Below are 23,384 nucleotides of genomic sequence, written 5' to 3' on the forward strand. Positions count from 1 at the left end.
TTTGTTCTGTTTGTTCAAAGTTCTTATGGTTCTTCTCTTTGCCTTTCCGTGTAAATTGTAGAATCACCTGGTTGATATCTACTGAAATTTGTTTGGGATTTTGATTAGGACTGCTACATGTGAGACTAGGTCTCTGGTGGGGAAGTACAGATAATAGTGGAGGACACATGCAAGACATCTCTTAGATATTCCTAGAAATAGTCAAGAGAACTTTGCAAACGTGTCTGAAGTTAGCATGCACTATCTAATAGACTTCAACTTGAGACTTCTACTTCTTGTCAAGATGGAATTAGAGGCACTGTATTTTCCTGACAGAAACAACTGGAGCATTTGAAATAATATATCAAACAATAGTTTTCAAGACATTGGATATAAGCCAATAAAGAATAGTTTTCCTTAAGAAATGGGAAACAAATGAGGTGAGTGTTATGCTTGCCTTAGTTTATTGCTTATGGTGCATTTTCAGGTTTTAGTCAGGGAAGAAAAACCCAGAGGGAGCCCAGAAGTCTTCTTGAATTGAAGTGATGCAGGTAGGGATCTGGGGACGCAAAGTCTGCTAAAGTTTGAAGAACAGAGGAGAATGCTGCATGAGAGAGAATGCCAGAGATCTCCAGGCAGTACTTTTCAAATGTTCTGAAGAGTACTGATCAACACATTGCATGTGAGAAAATTCCCTGTGTCAGGAGAAAGAACTTCTTAAAAAGATTAGCATAAACAGTAGCTGGCATTCGCACAGAGTCTGAAAAAGTGCCTGTGGCCACCAGGTGAAATGGAAAACTGATAAATTCTGAAGGCATTGGGTTGAACACTCAAAGGATCTTGCCTAAGAAATGGAAAATAATTAGGCTTAAACTTGGCATTACTCTGGACCTGCTTAACAAATCAGAAAAGCCAGATCTAAACAAATCAAGTGGTTTCACAATAACTTAATTGCATCCAAGAACAAAGCACAAGAAGACTTAGAGAAATACAATATCCAGTACCCAACAAGACAAAATTCTTAATCTCTGGCATCCAATAAAAAATTACCAGGTATGCAAAGAAGCAGGAAAATATGACTCATATGAGGATAAAAGCTTCGTCAATCAAAATGGTCCCAGAACTTAAACAGAAGTTAGAATTGGAAGACAAAGTCATAAAGGCAGTTATTATAACTGTATGCCAGATGTTCCAAAAGCTAGAGGAAAGATCAAGTTAAGTAGAGATATGATATAAACATGAAATCCAAATCATATTTCTAGAGATGATAGCTATACTTGGAGATTTTTAAAAACCCACTAAATAGAATTATTGGCAGATTAGACATTGCAGAAGATATAACTAGTAAACTATGCAATGAAAAACAGAAAAAGACAAAAAATTTAGAAAAGGGAATCACTGAGATATGGAATAATTTCTATTGAAATCTACAAAAGAAATAAAGGATAAAACAAAAATATTTGAAGAAATAATGGCTGAATTTTTATCAAATTTTATAAAAACAGAAACTTTACGGATCCAAGACAATCAATGATCTCCAAACACAAAAGACATGAAGACAACTACACCAAAGCACATCATGATGAAATTCTCTAAACGGTAATAAAGAGGCTATCTCAAAAGGAGCCAGAGAATAAAAGACACGTTAAGTAGAGAGTAACACAGAAAGAATTACAGCATATTTTTCAAGGGAAACAATGCAAGTTAGAAGATAGTGGAACAACATTTCTCAAATACTCAAAAAATGCCATCAAGAAAAACTGAAATTGGCCAGGTATGGTGGCTCACACCTGTAATCCCAGCACTTTGGGAGGCTGAGGTGGGCGGATCACGAGGTCAGGAGATCGAGACCATCCTGGCTAACACAGTGAAACCCTGTCTCTACTAAAAAAATACAAAAAATTAGCCAGGCTTGGTGGCAGGCACCTGTAGTCCCAGCTACTCGGGAGGCTGAGGCAGGACAATGGCGTGAACCCAGGAGGCGGAGCTTGCAGTGAGCCGAGATGGTGCCACTGCACTACAGCCTGGGGGAAAGAGCGAGACTCCATCTCGGAAAAAAAAAAAAAAATCAAGAATTTTATACTCAGTGAAAACAACTTTTAAATAGAAACTCGAAATAAATACATTTTTAGACATACAAAAGCTGAAAGAATTCATCACCACTAGAGACACACTGTGAGAAATGCTAAAGGAGACCTTCAGACATAATAAAAATACAGATGGAAATGCACATAAAGAATAAAAAGTACTGAAGGCTGGACATCTGTACTGAAGTGGATCACACCTATAATCCCAGCACTTTGGGAAGCCAAGGCAGGAGGATTGCTTAAGCCCAGAAGTTTGAGAGCAGCCTGGGAAATATAGTAAGACCTCATCTCTCTTTAAAAAATAAAAATAAAAATAAAAATAATTAACCAGGCATGATGGCACACACCTATAGTCCTAGCAGCTACTTGAGAGGCGGAAATGAGAAGATCTCCTAAGCCCACGAGGCAGAGGTTGCAGTGAGCCAAGAGCACACCACTGCACTACTCCTAGGTGACAGAGTGAGACCCTGTCTCCAAAAAAAGAAGAAAAAAAGGTACTGCAAATAGTAATTTTGTGTGTTAGGATAAAAGTCCTTTTTCTTTTCTGTTTATTTAAATCCCTGTAAAGGATAATTGACTATTTACAGAAAAAACAATAATATATTTTGGAGTTTAAAACAAGCAGAAATAAAATGTATGCCCATGATAGCACAAAAGACAGGAAGGCAGAAATGAAAGTATACTGTTGTAAGGTTATCTTACAATATGTGTTATGGTATAACATCACTTGAAGTTTAAGCATACTAAAGATAAAATGTACAGTACAGTAAGTTAAATAGGAATATTAAATATCCCCAAGCAATTGCTGAAGCAACAAAAATCAGATCTAATAAACCAATAGGGAAGATAAAATGGAGCCATAAAATATTCAATTAATTGAAAGAATGCAGAAAAAAAGAAAAGGAGAAAAAGGACTGATGAAACAAACAGCAGTATGGTAGATTTAAATCCAACCATGTAATTAATCACATAACATTAAAGGGTCTTAATATCCTAATTAAAAGACAGCTTTCAGATTGGCCAAAAATGCAAGACTCACCTATAAGCTGCCTACAAGCAAAACATTTCATTCGTTTTTTTATAATTTCAATTTTTATTTTAGATTCAGGGGGTAGAAGTACAGGTTTATTGCATGATCCTGAGGTTTGGATACGAATGATCCCATCACCCAGATAGTAAGCATAGTACCCAGTAATTAGTTTTTCAACACTTGCCCCTGTCCCTCCCTCTCATCTCTGTTAGTCCCTGATATCTATTGTTGCTATCTTTATGTCCGTGAGTACCCAATATTTAGCTCCCACTTATAAGTGAGAACATACGTATTTGGTTTTTTGATCCCGTGTTAATTTGCTTAGGATGATGACCTCTAGTTGCACCCATATTGCTGCAAAGGACATGATTTCATCCTTATTTATAGCTGCACAGTATTCCATAGTGTCTATGTACCACATTAAGAAACACATTTTAAATATATAGACAAAAATAGGTTAAAAGAAAAAGGATAAAAAGCTATGTACCATGCTAGTGCTATTCTAAAGAAAACTGGAGTGAATATGTTAATATTAGACAAAAAAGTCTTTAGAGAAAAGTATATTATGTTGAAAATATAAGATTATTCTATAATGATAAATACCTCAAATCATCAGAAGGACATACAAATTCAATTTCTGTGTACTTAATAAAAGGGCTACAAAATACATGAAGCAAAAACTGATAGAACTGCAAAAGGAAATCGAGAAATCCACAAATATAGTGATAGAGTTGAATGTAACTGACAGAACAAGTAGATTATCAGTAAGGATGTATACAATTTGAACAACACCATAAAGTAACTTACCTCATTGATATTTATATGATACTGCATTCAAGAACAGCAGAATATGTATTCCTTTCAAATGCTCATGAAACATTCATCAAAATAGATCATGTTTTGGACCACAGCAAAATCTCAACAAGTTCTCTGACCACAATATAATTAAGTTAGAAATTAATAACAGGAAGTTTTCTCAAAAATTCCTGAGTATTTGGAAAGTATACAACACAGTTAAACTCATGGGTTATTTATGAGATCAAAAAGAAATTAGAAGATGTTTTGTACTAAATTGAAACGAGAACACATAAAAATTTGTGGGATACTATTAAAGCAGTAATTAGAGGAATATTTATAGCACTAAAAGTCTATATTATTAGATAATAAGAAAGGTCTTAAATCATAGACCTCAAGTTCCACCTTAAGAAAGTAGAAAAAGAAGAGTAAATTAAACTCAAAATAAGCGGAAAATGGGGCAAATATTGGAGTGGGAAACAAAATAATAGATAAACTGAAAGCTGATTCTTTGAAAAGATTGGTGAATTTGATAAACATATATCCATATTTATCAGGAATAAAAAAGACACAAATTACCAATATCAAAAATAAGATGTAACATAACTACAGATTCTACAGGTATTAAATGGGTAATAAAGCCATATTATAAAGAACTTTATGCCAATAAAGTTGACAACTTCAAGGAAATGAATAAATCCCTTGGAAGACACAAACCACTAAAGCTCTCTAAGAAGAAATAAATAACCTGAATATCCCTGTATTTATCAAAGTAATTGAATACATAGTAAAAACTCCAGGCCTTCTTGATTTCATTGGTAAATTTTACCAAACGTTTAAGGAAGAAGTAATACAAATTCTGCACAAACTCTTCGAGAAAGCAGAAGCATGGGGCATTCTTCCCAGGTCATTCTATGTAGACAGCATTACTCTTATGCCCAGACCCAACAAATATATGACAAAAGTAGAAAACTACAGAGCAATATCCCTCATGAACATAAATGCAAAATTCTTAACCAAACTTTGGCAAGTCAAATTCAACAATGTATATTTTAGAAACATGACCAAGTCATGTTTATCCTAAGCAGGGTCAGTTTACCATTTAGAAATGTATCAACACAATTTTATATTAACAAACTAAAAAAAGATATAACTCTCAATATACCCCCAAAAAGTATGTGACCAAATTCAATATTCATTCCTGATTAATTTTTTTTCTCAATTAGATAAATGGCATACAGGAAAAGTCTATGGCTGACTTCACACTTAATGGTGAAGGACTAAATGCCTTCCCCCTAAGATAAAAAAATAAGGCAAGAATGCCTACTCTCATCTTGTCTATTCATCATCATACAGAGTTTCTAGCCAGTGCAACGAGGCAAGGATAAAAAATAAAAGGCATTAATATCAGAGAGGAAGAAATAAAGATGATTTTATTCACAGATAACCTGATTACCTATGGGGGAAATCTGATGGAAGTATACAAAAAAATTACTAGAACTAATAAGTGAGTTTAGAAAACTCACAAGATACAAAAATCAAAAGACAAAAGTCAATGTGTTTCTATTACCAGGAGTGAGCTATCAAAAATTGAAATAAAAATCATGTTCACAACAGCACCAAACTTGTGAAATATTTGGGATAAATGACAAGCAATGCACAAGACATGTACTTTGAAAATTATAAGCCATGCAGAGATAACTTTTAACAGATCTAAATAGAAGGAGAGATATATTGTATTCTTGAGTTACATCTTGTTTTCAACCACTCCTGCTGCCAGCACTGATTTTCCTTGTAAAGATTTTTTCCTTGCCATTACTGCTCGTCCTAAAAGGAAAACCCTTTTAGGTTGAACAAACCTCTACATGTACCCCCTGAATCTAAAATAAAAGTTGAAATTATAAAAATAAATGAAATATGTTTCTTGTAGGCAGCTTATGGTTGAGTCTGGCATTGTCAGCCAATCTGAAAGCTCTTTTAATTAGGATATTTAAACTCTTTAATTTTATGTGATTAATTACATGGTTAGATTTAAATATACCATCTTGTTGTTCGTTTCATCTGTCCTTTGTTCTCCTTTACTTTTTCCTGCATTCTTTCAATTAATTTAATATTTTTACAGTTCCATTTTATCTTCTCTGTTGGCTTATTCAATATGATTTTTTGTTATTTCAGCAATTGCTTTGGGACACTTAATATTCCTATTTAACTTACTATAGTGTACATATTTAACTTATCTTTAGTATACCTGTTTAACTTTAACTTCAAGTGATGTTATACCATGACACATATTGTAGGAGAACCTTCCATTTTTGCCTTCCTGTCTTCCAGTCACCTGTGGATGAAGCACACTACTGGCACCAAGTTAACTGCCTATGCTCTACTACAAAAGAGGTTGAGCGAGACTTTTAAAAATGTTGACAAGGTAGAACTCACCCAAAATTAAGAGTGTTCGAAAATATTGAGCAGCCAGGAACATAATGCACTTCCCATATAAGCCAAATACTAGCATAAAACATAAAATTATAGGACATGATCTGTATTTTAAAATAAACTTTCTACCTTGGAAGTATAGGAATCCTTTTGTTAGTTCTCAAGACTAGGGAAGACTGAGGTGTTTTAATTCAGAAAGTATGCCCATTTCCATTTCCCTCAGATTCACTGGAAAAAGATTTCCAAAAACGTGTGTGTAGGTCATCATCAGGAAGACAAAATACAAAAACAGAAAAATAACCTAAGGGATGACTTCATAAAAAGCCTAAGGAGAAATAACCTATTTCTCTTTTCCTACTCTGCACTGGTTCCCAGGGAGTCATAAAGAAAATGGAGAAAGACAGACTACCTGTGATTATCACATGGGCAGACATGAACCACCTTGTTGGAAGTCTTTCAAGAAGAGTTAGTGCTTGGTTCTCAGGGATTTTCCCTTACCTGGTTTCCTGAGTTAGTTATTTTTTTCCTTTTTAAAGATTTCAGAAGTCCCAGGAAAAAATTTCAGACATCAGACTCATTGTTAACATTGCTGTTATAAATTAAGGCATTACTGGCAGTCGTGTGGAGCAGACAAGCCAGCAAGCTTTGAAGAAAAAGTACGTTTCTTTATAGGTGTCTTGAATTTCTAAAAGAATACTTTTTAATATAGCTTTATGTGGGTATAGTTTAAAAATATACAGTCTGCTTCTCTAGGCCACCATAAGAACAGGAAAAGAGATTTAATATGCATACACACACACACACAAACATACACACACAAACATACACATACACATATGTACAGATGCTCCTTGACTTATGATGCAGTTACATTTGGGAAAATCCATCATAAGTTGAAAATCTCCTAAGTTGAAAATGCATTTAATATACCTAACCTACCAAAAATCATAGCCTAGCCCAGCCTACCTTAAGGATGTTCAGAAAACTTACATTAGCCTACAGTTGCATGAAATCATCTAACACAAAGCCTATTTTATGATAAAGTGTTGAATAGCTCATGTAATTGAATACTGAAAGTGAAAAACAGAATGGTTGTATGGGTACTCAAAGTAAAGTTTCTACTGAATGTGTATCATTTTTGCATCGTAGTAAAGTCAAAATATCCAAAGTTGAATCATAAGTTGTGGACCATCAGTATACAATATAGTATTTATATAATTCTGTGCCCACACTCCATTACAGGGCATTAATCCTTCACCTAAAGAGCATTTATCTTAGTCTCTTCCTGCTGCTGTAACAAAATACCTTAGTCTGGATAATTTATGAAGAACAGAAATTTACTTCTTATAGTTCTGGAGGCTGGGAAGTCCAAGATCAAGGAGATCAAGGCACCAGCAGGTTCAGCATCTGGTGAAGGCTTGTTCTCTGCTTCAAAGATGGTGCATTGTTGCTGTCTCCTCACATGAAAGAGGGCAAAAAAGTATCAAATAGGCTCCTTCAATCTCTTTCATAATGGGCATTAGGTGAGAGCCTCCATGACCTAATCACCTCTTAAAAGCCCTACTTCTTAACACTATTGCATGGGGGATTAAGTTTCAACATGAATTTTGGAGGGACATAAACATTCAGATCATAGCAGTACTCTTTGCCTCCCCTTGAGGAGTCCAGCTCCAGGCCAAAATCATCTGTATGCTCTTTTTTTTTTTTGAGATGGAGTCTTGCTCTGTTGCCCAGGCTGGAGTGCAGTGGCTCCATCTCTGCTCACTGCAGGCTCCGCCTCCCAGGTTCATGCCATTCTCCTGCCTCAGCTTCCCGAGTAGCTGGGACTACAGGCGCCCACCACCACGCCCGGCTAATTTTTTTTTGTATTTTTAGTAGGGATGGGGTTTCACTGTGTTAGCCAGGATGGTCTCGATCTCCTGATCTCATGATCCGCCCGCCTCAGCCTCCCAAAGTGCTGGGATTACAGGCGTGAGCCACCGTGCCTGGCCTCATCTGTATGATCTTTCATGTCTGACTGTAGACATTTACAAAGGCTTTGCCTGGCAGGCCTCATGGGGGAAGCTGCCCTTCCTTCCCAGACCTACCTGGAGCACAGCCAGTGCAATGCAGTTTTCTGAAGGCAGTTGCAGTGAAAGACTCATGGCCCTTGGGTCTACCATGCTCATTTGCATATCTGCAAGTCTAGCCCAGGCACCTCCATTCAGAGACCTCCTTATGGGAGGGGAGGGGTTGACTCAGGCATTTTTCTCCACTCCTATCCCTTCCTGACCTCCGTCCTTCCCACCCATGCTTTCATAAAAAGTCAGGAGCCTTTTGTTCAGGACTCCTTAGTGAAATGATTTCCCCCAGTCGGCACAGATCCTCCTGATGCTTGCCCAGAGCCCTTCTGTGGGGCACTTTTTGCCTTTTGCCTGCACTGCTACAGTAAGTGAACAAAGCCTTGATTGTCACTGTCAGTTTGGCTTGTTGTCCTAATTGGCCACCATCACACCTGGCTGTTCAGCACCCCCTCCTCAACTATACCCCAATTACTTGTGAACCTCTGCAGAGGTTCCCTCATGTGAGGTTCTCTCAGCTGCCTTGTGCAGCTCGTGGCTTCCTCTTCTCTGGTTCTCTGGCCCCAGGGACTGAAAACTGGGAAGTTCCCTCCTAAATGGAGTTGCTGCTGGCACTGGTGCCATCTCCCAGGGATGGTGCTTCTCTGCTTAGCTGGTCTGCTGTATCAGATCCATCCTGTGGACGACAGGAGTATTGCTCGTGCTGCCACTTTTCAATGGTCTTCCTAGTCTGCTCTGTCTGCCGAGTTTTCTTAGGAGGAAGATTCTCTCTCCCATGAATCTACACTCCATTATTGAGACTCACAGCACCATTGCTTTGTTTGCTTAGTGACTAGGGGTTTTATGTAATGAGTCTCAGTTACACTAGGATAGTATTTTTCTCTCTCAAGGACCCTGACACAAAGCAACTGGGGTAAGAGAATCACCTGAGTGATAGACATTTATTGTTCTCAAAATGATTCCTTCCCTGCTTGTAGCCCAGCATCATTAAACTCCTCCTTTCTGGGAATGGGGTGAATGCTTGCATAAGATCTTTCTTGGCCACTGGTGGTTGCTGCTGTTCTTTGACTCCATTGATCTCCATTCCATTCCCCTAACAGGAGAAGTTGGAAAAGCTCAAACTCCATTTCCCAAGGCTCCTTTATCTAAGGTTCTAGATTCCAGGCAGGACTCACCAGCCAGAGGATGGCAGAAGTGAGGCAAGACCCCGGTGGCTCACGCCTGTAATCCCAGCACTTTGGGAGGCCGAGGCGGGTGGATCACGAGGCCAGGAGATCGAGACCATCCTGGCTAACAAGGTGAAACCCCGTCTCTACTAAAAACACAAAAAATTAGCTGGACGTGGTGGCAGGCACCTGTAGTTCCAGCTGCTCGGGAGGCTGAGGCAGGAGAATGGGGTGAACCCAGGAGGCGGAGCTTGCAGTGAGCAGAGATCGTGCCACTGCACTCCAGCCTGGGCAACAGAGCAAGACTCCGTCTCAAAAAAAAAAAAAAAGAAGTGAGGCAAGACCCATCTTCCTGCCAGCTTTGGCTGACTGTGCTGGCAAGGAAGACTGCATGAATTACAGTTGCTCTGCACTGGTAATCTCCTGCCTTCTGGAGTCCAGGAGCACCTGCAGCAGCTCAGCAAATGTGTAGCATGATCAGAGGTGTAGCACGATCAGAGCTCCAGAGGCAGCCTTGAAAGCTGTGGCTAGCCTAGGAGTTCAGCTCTGTGATTTTGGCATGTCATTTCTGGAGACTCAGGTCAGAACATTTTCCTCTAGATCCTGCAATGATTTTGTGAGCACCTAATTCCTGACAGTATATTACTTCTTTCATAAAATACCTAGAGTCCTTTTTGTTTGTTGTGTGGATTTTGACGGATACGTTACTCTTATCAATAGACCTCTGGGATGCAAGTTTAAACTCAAGTTAGAAGATACCCTGTCTCACCTTAACCCACCCATACCACATGTCTAACTATTTCTCCTTTGAAATATATTTTTTCCTGCCCAGCCATGAATAGCACATGTCTTCTGATGGTTTTTTAAGAAGAAGGTAAATCGTTTAAAAGTTCAGAAATAGTTGCTGGAGAACAGTTGCAGTTACTGTACACTTCTCCTTTCATCATTTTAATGGGAACTTCCTGGAGGGCATTTTGCCTGCATTTCTCATTTGCTATGGTCTTTTACACACAAATCTGAGGATTAATTCAAGATGGCTTTTTTTTTTTTTAAAGCAACTGCAAGTGAAGACATACATACCTAATGATTATGTTGGTGGATTGGATAATGTTTCAAATGATAACTTCCTCCAAGGTAAACTCCATGTGCTGTAAAAATCAATGGATTTTGTTCTGCCAGAGAGAAGCGGGAGAGTTAGGATTGCTGATAGCAGACTCAGCGGCTCTGCCAACACTTTGGCTCTGTGGCAGTTCTTTCTGAGAACTCTGCCTTAGGTATTTCTGAAGCAGTGTCAGAGGCATTTTTACTATATGGTGCTATATTCAATTAATTCAGAAGGATAAATACACAGCTTAAGACACTGGAATTTTTTTGACTGCCTAAGTCTCTGGCCAAGGTTTCTATTCTGGCACATTAAAATAACATGATGCATCAGAAGCAAAACCCCAGGCAAAAAACAGGGAAGCCAGGGAGCTCCCTCTTTTTAGGTAGTGAAATGGTGTGAGGTTTTCAATTTTATGTACTGCCGTTCTTTCCACACTATGTATTTTCAGACGGCATGGGTATTTTGGGTGTGTAACCTGTCTGCTCAATGATTTCAGCTGCAGTACTAACTTCATTACTTCAACCTGGCACCTTTGTTGCAGCAAGAGACCAATAGCGCTGCTTAGCACAAACCAAGAGTGTTTTTTTTTCCCTTCTGCGTTTTCAGGAATGCCTTTGCTCTTTTCTCTGAGTTTGAAAGTGAGAGGCAGTTCACTATTTTTCCAAGAAAGTTAAGGCTACTCTTCTGATTGCTGTTTAATTGGACAATGGAAACTCAGCCAGCTTACAACGGTGGCCATTGGTAGTTACCACTGGTTAAAGCTTACGTAAGTGCCCCTAGGCCCTATGTTTCATGTGATAAATCTGTGATCATCCACAAAGTGGTTGGTTATCTAAATGTTGCAGTCTATAATTTGCAAGCTATCCTTTATGTGGGGGCAAATTATACATTCCCAACTTCTTGTTCAAGTTACTTCTCCTGGACAAAGATATCTTAACCATACTAAATGCTGGCTGGGTTTTTGGATGAAAAAGGCTGAAAAGATTACTTTGAACAGTTTGCAACATGAATACAACTTAAGTATCATCCTACCATTTCTGTATCTCAGAGGTAGGTGGGGAGAAACTGCAGGTGCATCTCTTTGCCAGAATATATAGTAACATATTTTGGGAAGATTGTATAATGTAGTGCCCATTTTTACCATAGGTTTCATGAGATAATAATAAAGCACTAAAGCAAATCAGCATGCTAGACTGGTTGAATATGCTAACATTCTAATTTTGTATAGAGGGTGATTACTGTTATTATTATTTATAGAGTGCAGTAAGTATATATAATGCTTTATAAATACATAGGCAGACAAGGTGCCCAGAGGTGCCTAAATTCTAATTGCTTGAATTAGACATTTTAAATGAAGAAAAGCTACTCTGCAAAAGTGGAAAGAGACTAGGCATGAAATTGTGTTAAATAAGTGTTTTTGAAGGACTGAAGGATAAAAGCAAGTGTTCTTTTAGATTTAGGTTGAAGTTGCTCCATAGAAGTCAAGAAGAACCAAAGTACTGTAACTAAAACCATCTAAAAATACTTCCTGAAACATTAAGAGAAATTCCAACTGCTTCCCATAAATTCAGTTCTCCCCTACTTGCTCAGGCCTAGGTCTGCATTCCAAGTTCCCAGAGCACAACTCATAGGGAGTTCACAAAAAAGGGGGGAAAAGAGGATTGTGGGCTCTTTGAGTGGAGAGACCAAGTCTGATAGGTACAGACTTTCTAAATCCATTCTCTTGGCTAGGGCTTTTCTTGACTCAGTAATGAGGAAAATGAAAACTTTGCAACTAGCAGCAGTGTTTTCACAGATAAGCAAATATACATATAGCGGTACCGCTTATAAAAACACGTAATGATCTACCCTTTAAGGAAGCCCTTCTTAAAACTTGAACCGGAAACAACAATGGATTGTCCTTTTACTATTGATCATTATGTTTGGTAATGTCACAAAGATGTTCTTTGATGTCAATGTAGTCCACTTAGGAAGAGTGTTCCATGTATCACAATAGATTCAGGGAATGGTCTATTGTAAGTTCCATACAAAAATCTATGATGAAGTACAGTTACCACATATAAACATATGTGTAAGTAAAATGTCCTTATTTCTAAATATAATAGCCGAGTCCAACTTTCATCACAAAATTATTGCTAATCTGTCATTATCCACAAAATAGTTGGTTATCTAAATGCTTCTTCATTAACATTTTAGTATGAAATTTAACTTGGCACTGCCTTGGGAGTACTATTTATAAATGTATAATGTCAACTACTTGTTTTGGTTATGATATTTTTGAAATTTGAATTTATTGAGTTTATCAGTTTAGGCCTTCTTATCAGTTTAGGACTCCTTAAAAAGGAATTGGCCACTTAGATTTTTGTCTTCAGGGTTAACTCTGATTAGAGGGCACTACACAAGCAGTTCAAATACAAAACTATTAATATATCATGAAGCATAAAATATTAAGAGCCAACCCAAGTCCTGAGAGAAGTTACAGGCAAATGCCAGTGTTTTATGCCAAATTTGCTATGCTCTGAAACAAGTGTTTAAAATGTTTTGATCATGTTTTCCTTATGATGAACTATTTTAGCCCTCTTCTAAATGTCACTCTAGAAACATACCTACATAATTGAATAGATTTATTAAAATCATTTTGGCAGTACTTTATAAGTGGTGTATATATATGTGTGTATCTCTGACTATATACATATATATGCATATATGTATAGCTACATATACAAATACGTATATATAGGTATGCTATAAATATGTAAAAGATTGGTGCTAACTGGTTTTTAGGGACATATAGGAAGGTAAGTCCTATGAGAAATAATTAAGTTTTATTCTTATTCTGGTCTTTAAAATTTGCTTTTGTGTTACAGAAAATGAGAAGCTGCCTCCAGGATAGGGGGAGCTTGTTTTGCTGTGGAGATAGCTTCTAGAAGGACAGAATTATGATTCTCCATAGTTTTGCCAACATGTATCTGCTAGAGGGTTTGTCTTAGAAGCTTTAATGGCTATGGAGTATGTGATGAAAAGCCACTGCAATATTAAAGTAGTTACCTTCCCACTCCAATACCCTACTCTTTGACTCCCAACAGAGCTATTCCTTCCTTGTAAACATGATGTTCTGGCTCCATAGCTATGGATTGACATACTTGTGTGTGTGTGTGTGTGTGTGTGTGTGTGTGTGTGTGTTTGTGGCTTATTTTCCACCTGGTCCCTTTATTGTGCTTGATAATTGAACCACCTGGCCATAAGTGGCTTGTGTTTGAGACCATAGTCACAAACATTGGCCTGTGGCCTGTTGGGCTCTAATTGCAGTTGCTGGACTCTGACTCTCTTCACACTGATTAGGGCACAGTCCAGGGCACGTTGAACTAACAGTGTTTCTGAACTCATCACCAACACATATACCCAACTTAAATGATGTGCTGCTTCCTAAGCAATGAGAAATATTTGTAATGTACTTTGAACAGTGCTTCTGAGGTCCAACCCCCAAAAATTTAAAACATGTACGTGGTAATAGACCAATGTGAAAGAAATCTCACAGGTTGAGGGCAGCAAGTGATGTTTCTATGGACAATTCAAATCCTCACTCAGACTGAGTCACTGTTTAGCCATTGGTAGTTATTGTTTTCAGAGTTCATTTTTTCCTCTCCTTTTCTTTCCTCTCTTTTTTCTCTTCTCTTCTCCTTTCCATCTTTTCAATTTCATACATATATACATATGCATGTGTATATATACACACACGTGTGCATGTGTACCTATGTGCACACGTGTATATATATGTGCACATATGTGTATGTATATACACATATTTGTTTCACATACATGCTATAGGGTTCAGCTTTAAGCAGATTTTAAAATGTTATTTTATACTCTTTAAAAAACAATTCAGTCAACATATATTTATTAAGTGCCTGCTGTTTATACCAGGCACTGCACTGGGTCCTAAGAAAAGAAAAACAAAATTCCTGCCCTGGAGGAGCTTATAAGTTGAGAAGGAAGGCAAACATGCAAACAACCAATCACATCGGAAAGTAAAACAGTTGTTGTAGAGTTGTGAACAGAAAGCAGTGGGAAATAGGGAAGAAGGGCTTAGGCTTGCCACATCAAATAAGCATTACTTACCGTGGCATGTCAGCCAGGCTGATACCTGCTAATATGGCATCAATTACTTGCTGCGTTGAACACTTGGAAGGAAAACTGTGACCCAACAAAGAAGGTTCCTGTGTACCAGCATAGCTGCCTCTTGACAATTTTGTTTTCAAATCATGCCTTTAATTTGTCAATGACTTGCCTATTCTCACACTATTAATCTGAATTAGTATTTCCAGGAACAGTGATTCCTACTAAAAATTGCTGCTTTTGAAAGACGCAGAACCAGGAACTAGTTATGTAATTCCTTCATGATGTCAGGGTGCTTTCACATTTGCACGTTAAAAAATAGGACGGTTACAGTTACAAGAAGCCCTGGGGCAATGAATCTACAGCCTTCTCTAATACTCCTTTGTTCTAATTAGGAACATGCTGGGCTGTACGTTACTTATTTTAATTATTCTATTTATTCGTGAAATCTAATGCATAGTTAAGGATATCCATAATTTTGTCTAATTAGCTAGAATTTGAATTTTCAAATGCGGGAATGTTTAAGATCATTAAACCTAAGACAGTAGACTAGGATCTCAGGCTTGCTTCTATTTTGTTAAGCTTCCATTTGAGAATCAAGAGTGTTAATGAAACTTTCTGCGGCTTCATCCAGATCTGACTCTACTTCAGTAACTTTTAAAAGGTTGAAAAACAGTGTATGTGAATGGAGAATATTTTTGCCTCTTTTACTTGCCACTTCCCACTCTCTACCCTTTCCATTAAAAATATTTTAATGAATAAAAAGTCATCTTGGCGATTAAACAGTGTCTGGATTCAGGAAGCAAGACGCTTGCAGTTAAAAACCGTTGGCACTCGACGGGGGCAAAATTGCTGGCTGCACTCGAGATCACTGCAGAGCGCGCCTGATGCCTCCATGCTGACAGCGGATCTGGTGCTGGCTGGGGCGCATTGCACATTCTGCTCCAGCCGGGAGGCGGCGGGCGGGCAACTCCGGGTTGGGCACTCGGCAGCGGGGAGAGGTGCGCAGAAGGCGCACGGAACCAGGCACTCCGCCTCAAGGATGGCTGGGTCTCTGCTAAGGGACAAACGCTTCAGGAACAAACTCTAGCCATTCTAGCACCACCTAAAGAACCTTCGTTTGGCGCTTTCGCAGAAAGTCTCTTCTATTTTTGGCCCCCAAAACAATTTCAGAGAACCAGTAAAGTTGGGTGACAACGTGGATCGCTTTCTAGTGTAAGGTCCCGGGGAATGGCAAAACTCAAATGTAGCCTCACTGATGAGCTCAAGGAACTCTGCTTGGAGTTGTCACCCCTACGACTGACCTCAGACCCAGGACCCAAGGGCGGCGCCTCTTGCATCTGGAATCCAGCCTCGGCCTTGACCTCTTTCGCTTGCTCGGAGTGCTTTCGCCCAGCTTCTGGCGGAGGTTCACGCAGGGAGGGGACTCAGGTGGAAAAGCCTGGCCCCTTCGAACTCTTTGCAGGAACTTAGTAGAGAGGGGCCCCGGGCTGGAGATTTGCTCCCAGTAGGCTAGAGGCGCCCTTGGCGCACCGAAGCTGGCTGCCTTGCTGGAACCTGCCGCGGGGGTGGAGGTTGAGAGGACTCTGAGCTCTTCTTCCTCAAGCCGAACTCCCTCCTACAGGAGCGTGGAAACCAACTCTCCCACACCGTCTATCCCACTCTTCCCCCTAAACCTCTAGCGCAGCTTTCTAAAGGCATCCTGTGCAGCCTCCAACTTTGGGGAAAGAGAATGCCCAACTCCCGCTCTCCAACTACCCGTACTGCCTTCTTCCTTTTCCTGTAGTCGCCTCCAAACTCTGCTTCCCTGGTATCCCCGCCCCGACCTGGAAGCGAGCGCCCCCGGCTGTTCGCGGCAGCCCCTCGGCGCCCGTTTGCAGGGAGCTCTGGCTCCTCACAGGATCCAGCTGCGGTTCCCATCCGTCCCCAGCCCTGCGGGGCACACGCGCGCGTGCACACGCACGCGCTTACACTCCAGCTCACACTCGCGCGTCCTCACTCCCTGCACCCCACCCTCCGCGCGGCTCCTCCGCGGGGTGGGGGGTGGTGGGGGTGACGTCAGGACTGCAGTCCAGAGGAGAGCGGCTGGAGAGGGCTGCGCGCTCCTCGCCCGGCAAGCGGGAGGCGCACTCGGGCCGCCGCCGCTCCCGCGCTCCTCCCTCTCCTCTGCACCCACTGTCACGCTACCCGCCCGCGGGGGAGCCTCGAGAGCCTCCAGGTGAATTGAAAGTCGTTTCCGGGGGAGGACGGAGAGGGTGCTGCAGTCCTGGCATGCCCTGAAACTGCAAGTCGGGCAGAAACGACCCGGCGGAGGAGCAGGGCGCTCAGCGCCCTGCGCAGCATCCCCGGGCTGCCAGAAGAGGCCACCACTCGGCTGGCAGCCGGGAGCGGCGGCCGGACCTCGGCCCCAGACTCGGGCCCTAGGCACGCTCGCCCGGGAGACACCCCTTCCCCCTCTTGCGCATTTCGCAGCTGCGCTGGTGTGGGGCATGAGAGCGAGGTGGCTCCAGGTCTCCGCGGAGCAGCTGCCAGTGGGAGAGCGAGGAGAGGCGAGGGGGCGGCAGCCTCGGCCCGAAGTAAGTGCAGCAGAAGTTTGCGTCGGTTGCCCTGCGGCTCCCCCAGCGCGAGTGGGAGGCACATCTCCCCTCCTTGGATAAGGAAACCGAGGGGAGACTTACAAGGGAGCCTTGCGCGGGAGAGCAACTGAGCGTTTCGAGAGAGGGCAAGGACCCCCCCCCCCCCCGCAGGAGGGCCAGGCCGGGAGGGGTCCCGGTGCGGTGATGGGGTGCCAAAAGGAGAAGACCCCCAACTGGGAGGAGGGACTGGAGAGGAACCGGACCCCGGGGATCTCAGAAAGGGAAGGATGTGGGGAGAGTGAAGGTGGAGGCAGTCACGCCTATCCTGGTGACCTTGGCGTGCCCCCCTGGATTGGCGAGCCAGGGGCTTATATAGGCGCGGCTAGGATGTTGCCTCGTTTTTCACTCGGGGCTGCGAAGAGGGCATTGCTTTTTCTGAGGGCTGGAAGACAGGGGCATGGGGAGAGAGAACCGGCCCCGAGACGGGCTGGAGGGTAGGGACACTGGGGAGTTTGGGGCTGGGGGTTCGGAGTCGGAGGCTTGGGTCTTCTGAGACGCTCCAGCCTCTACGGAGGCGGCAGAGGTCGAGGCAGGAGGCGAATGTGACGCTTCGGGTCGCTACAGTTGATGTTGGGTGCCTTTGGAACCTGGTCATTAATTCTTGTCATCGGGAGGTTTCGCGGAGGGCGACAGCGCCCGGGAGCAGGGTGACCCCAGCAGCGGCCGGCCTTCCGGCTGGCTGCCCTCCCCGCCCGCCGCTCTCCACGCGCCGCTGCCGGTCCTCCGAGATCCCGGACTGTCCTGAGCTGCTTCGAGGGCGGGCGAGACCCTGTCTGTTCAAAAGAGACCCTCGAGACCCTCGACATTCTGCTCACTTCTTTTCGGGGCATGTTCAGCTCTTTTGGGCTCTCTCCTTCCTAATGGGATTCTCCCAAGGAGGTTTTCTTCTTTAACTGACCCTACTTCTAATAGGGGAAAAAAGTTCCTGGAATCTGCGCTCGTCCTAGGGTCGAAGCCCTGCAGAGGGCAGGCGAGGACGGCGTAGGCCAGCTCGCCTACCCTGCTGTCACCTGGGGAGGGTTCTCAGGAATTTGATATTAAATTTGATGAAACGATCCTAGGAAAGTGGCGAAGGCATCTTCTCCGAGAGTAGGAGTTTCTGTGCTTAGGGAATGGAAATCCCACTTAGCTTCTGATACCAAGGCTACACTTCGGAGAGAGAGGGAGATAGTTAATTAAATACTGATGCCATTGAGTTGAAGACAAAAGTCATTTGTAATGCATCCTGGTCACCCAATTTCACTTCATCCCCCCGAAACACTTTATGGGGCCCAACTATGTATGTGCCAGACATTGTGCTAGATGCTCCTGCAACAGAGATGATTCAATGTGTGATCTCAGCACTTTGGGAGCTTACAGTCTGCTAGAAGTGGTTTGGAAAGAAGGTGAAGATGCTTGCTCTCTACAGGGAAGGGCAGGTGCTACCTGGTTTTAACCACAATGACTCACACTCGCAGCCCATTAAGTGTGTGGGCAAATATTTGCAAGACGGTATCCTCCTTGAAGGCGGGATGCTGGCATTCATCTTTGATTCCCAGAGACCACCACTGCACCTGCACATAGTAGGTCATCAGCAAGTACTGTTAAATGAATAAATGAATGCATGAATTATGCATAGTTAAAAGTAACCTAACGAAAGCTTATCGTGCTAGGGGAACATGTCACGAAGAGACTGAAATAAAGGGAATTGGAGAAGGCAAGAGGGAAGAGAAAATAAGGTTCACGAACATTCGAAAGTATATATCCTTAAGTGTTTGTTTTCCATCTTTATGCAATGGAAATTACCAGCACCCATCTCTGTTCTCTATGAAATACGTGCATCTCTGAACACTTAAAGATTGTAAATGCCATTTTTAGAGCAGAGTCTCTGTTAACTTACCATGCAGAGATCACAATGCCCTTCTCATGTGGCTGTGTTGGTAATAAGATGATTGGAATGTGTCTAGGTAGTGAGGCAGATGGGTGGAAAATACTTTAGGATTATAAGAATTCCTTCACGTATCTAATAATATTTTGCTACTAATGTATGAATTTGTACCCCCGTGCTTTAAACGTACTTCATTTAAACCTGATTAAAATATGCATATATTGATTTTACTAGTGAAGATTAAACACATATATGCAAGACTTTCCTTGGTTTTATTAATTGAGCCCAAGTTACTATTGCACTACAGTAGAAGGTGATAAATTCCAAGGTGAGTAATAAGGATTCCACCCCCCTCCACCCCCTGCCAAATTTAGTTTCATTATTCATTATTTCAGAAAACTAAGGCTTCATAGTTTTTTAAAAGTGTACAACAAGGCCAGGCACAGTGGCTCACTCCTGTAATCCTAGCACTGTGGGATGCTGAGGTGGGCAGATCACTTGAGCTCCGGAGTTTAAGACCAGCTTAGGCAACATGGCAAAACTTGTCTCTACTGAAAATACAAAAAAAAAAAAAAATTAGCTGGCATGGGGATGTGCACCTGTGGTCCCAGCTACTTGGCAGGCTGAGGTGGGAAGATCGCTTGATCCCAGGAGGTCAAGGCTGCAGTGAGCTGAGATTGTGCCACTGCACTCCAGCCTGGTTGACAAAGTCAGACCCTGTCTCAAAAAAAAAAAAAAAAAAAGTGTACAACAAAACTACTTACTTTTGCACTGCTTTTTCAGTGTTTATCAATGATAATTATAACTCAGTAATTTGAGTCAAGAGTCAATTATAGACATTAATACTGGTTTTAGTTTTTGGAAACTTTTCAGTGCTATGTGATTTGGGGCCATTTGTAGAATATTTGTAAATTTTTTCTCTACTTACAAAATGAGATTATTTTAATTACATGATTTAATTAGGCACTGAAAATCAAAATATGTTGATGTAGAGCATTGCTTTGTTTGGGGCTTTGTATTCTGTAGTTAATGTCATTAATTTAGTATACCAACACTGAGAAGCAATTTGTAATTAGTGAATGGGAAAAAATAGTATATTTTCCATTATTGAATATCTTGCAGATATTTTAAGACATCAGAGCTCTAGGAAGAGTATTGTGATTGTGGATAATTTATGGTGGCTTAAAATTTATATTGTAGAAGTAAACGTAAAGAAATACTAAAAATGGTAGCTAAATGTTGGAATTCTTTAACCAAACATTGAGATGTTTCTTCTGTGGTAGACATTTGATTTGGATTATTTCCAGAACTGCACTGTTAGATCAAATGACAATTTGAGTGAGTCTTGCAAATTTGGCAAGAAGCACACTCTAGGAGGCAGAAGTTTATTTTGGAAATTTAGTTAAGGGACAGAAATGCTGAGGTTACAGGAGTGTGGGGTCATAGATTACGGAGTTTAGAAAATATCTGGCCTCATTTTGCAGATGAGAAAACTGGAGCCAAAATAGTGAAGGGTCTACATTTCCCAGGATCACATTCAAATCCATGAGTCCCTTATGTTGCCCACCGTAGGCTTGAGAGAAAATCACACACTCAGGATACCTAAACCCAGGGACAGTCTAATGGATCGGCTATCCTTTTTTTTTTTTTTCTTTTTGAGACAGGGTCTTGCTCTATCGTCCAGGCTAGAGTGCAGTGGCATGATCTCTGTTTACTGTAGCCTTGACCTCCTGGGCTCAAGCAATCCTCTGATCTCAGCCTCCCAAGTAGCTAGGAGTGCAAGTGTGCACCACCATGCCTGGCTATTTTTTGTAGACACAGCCTCGTGCCTCAGACTCCCAAAGTGCTGGGCTTAACAGACATGAGCCACTGCACCTGGCCGGATCTGCGGTCCTTGAATTTGTCTTTTCTCTCATTCCATCCAGCTCACATCCTCCGGTTGCCCCCATCTCTGAGAGCGGTCTCCCATGCCACCCCCTACTTTCACTGCTCCTGCTGCCTGATCAGGTCCTTCTGAGGACAGGGCAGCAAAGGACTTGTGGCTCCCAGCCTCAGACACGGGCCTGGTCCTAGGCAGAGCTGTGAAGTCAGTGAAGCTTGGACTGGGGTTCCCCACATCTTCTTTCCTACCTGTGGACACCAATGTACATCAGAGAATCACAGTTTCAGAGCCAGAACGGACTGTGAAGACCATCTGGTTCATTTTAGAGATGAGGGAACTTGGGCCCAGAAAAGGTTCTGTAGTGTTCATGACACAGCCATGGTCAGGATCTCCTGGGTGGTGTTGGTGCTCCTTTTGACTGCTTGTGCTCTCTTCTCAATTGAATGGTGTTGGCATCTGATCACTCCGTAAGGTGAGCATGTGGGCTCTGGAAGGAGGCACCTGTGTCAAGTTCCAACCCTGTCTCTCCCCACCTATGCAACTATGGGCAAATTACTGAAGTTGTCCAATACTTCCCTTTCTTTTTCTTTTCCTTTTTTTAGAGACTGGGTTTCTCTTTGTCACCCAGGCTGGAGTGCAGCATTTCAATCATAGCTCACTGCAGCCTCGAACTCTTGGGCTCAAGTGATCCTCACACCTTGGCCTCCCAAAGTGCTGGGATTACAGGCATGAGCCACTGTGCCCAGCCATCCCTTTCTTTATTAATAATTTTTTATTTGTTTTGTTTTATAGTTTAATATAATTGTTTTTCCTCCAGATCATAAGTTTTAAGAAAGGAAGGAACCAAGTGTTTCTTGCTCACTACATATCTAAGACCTAGTATACTGTTTGGCACACAATGGACACTTGATGAAAATTTGTTGAATAAAGGAATAAATGAATAAAAGAATGATTGAGTGAAGTATGCATCACTTAGATAGAACTGGAATCTTAATCATGAGAGCCACAGCCTTCTAAAGACTCTAACTCTGAAGTACTGTTTCTTTTGCTAACATTACTTTCTGGATAGATGTGACCCTAATATGCCTGCTCCCTGCTTCTCTCACTTATTCCTTCTCTCAGTAAGTGGCAGCCCCATTTTTGTGATTACTTGAGCCAAAAACCTCAGAGTCATCCTCTCACAGAAAGCATTCAACCCATTAACCAATCTTGCAGCTAGGCCTTCATTATATAATCCAAATCTGACCAGTTATCACCACATCCCTTCCTGGCAGCCGAGACCAAGCTGCCGTCATTTCCCTGAATTATTGCAGTGACTTCCCAACCTCTCTCTGCTTCCATCCTTGTACCACCCCCAAATTCTAGATTCCACACATAGCCAGAGCAATACTACTAACACGTAAGGCAAATAATGTGACTCCTCTGCTTAAATTTTATAATATTTTCCCATTTCTCTCACAGTAAAAAAAAAAAAAAAAAAGCCCTTACAATTACAAATAAGATTCTACACGATCTATCTGCTCTGACATTCTGATTTCTCTACAACTTCCCTCTTTAATCACCATGCTTCCACCACACTGCCATCTTCCTGTTCCAATAGCACACCACACTTGCTGTCATCTAAGTAACTTTGAACTTATCTTTGAACTTCTCCAGATAACCTGCTTGAGTCCTCCACTTCCTTCAAATGTTTTCTCAAGTTCATCTTTTCAATAAGGTCTTTCTTGGCTACATTGTTTTACATTACATCCATCTAACTTTCTATCCTTTTTTTGCATTAATTTCCCTTTTAGCTCTTTGGCTATAAGAAATTCCATACATTTGATTCACTTCCATCTTTTGTTTCTCTCCCCTACTAGAAGGTAAACTCCATAAAGGAAGAGATTTTTTTTCTGTTTTGCTCATTTCTGAATCCCTAGTGGCTAGAAAAATTTCTGCCACATAGAAGGTAGTCTGTAAATATTTCTTGAATAAATAAATGGGAATAAAATAGTACCTATATTATAGGGTCTTGTTATGATTAAATGAAACCATGCACATTGAGTGTTTAGCACAGCATCTGGCATTTGGTACATGTTTATTTAGTATAAGACATTATTATTATGGTGTTGTCTCAGTTCTCCTGGCCTTTTAGTCCCTCTTTTGGCCAGAATTGTGGTCAGAGGCAGAACTCTTCTAGAATCCCTAATACTATTTTTGGAAATGACTTTGAAGAAGTCCCAATGGCT

At 41.4% G+C, this 23,384-nt stretch overlaps 1 protein-coding gene across 1 annotated transcript in view; it reads left to right on the forward strand.

The window, feature by feature from the left end:
• Positions 1–17,211: 17,211 nt before the first annotated feature.
• KIAA1217 (KIAA1217 ortholog) overlaps positions 17,212–23,384 on the forward strand; it is an 850,426-nt gene continuing 844,253 nt past the window's right edge. Inside the window, exon 1 of the mRNA XM_054436086.2 lies at positions 17,212–17,347. The gene's annotated coding sequence lies outside the window, so the exon portion shown is untranslated. The remainder of the gene's footprint in view (positions 17,348–23,384) is intronic.

This window comes from Pongo pygmaeus, chromosome 8 (assembly GCF_028885625.2).
Source record: "Pongo pygmaeus isolate AG05252 chromosome 8, NHGRI_mPonPyg2-v2.0_pri, whole genome shotgun sequence".
Lineage (NCBI taxonomy): Eukaryota > Metazoa > Chordata > Mammalia > Primates > Hominidae > Pongo > Pongo pygmaeus.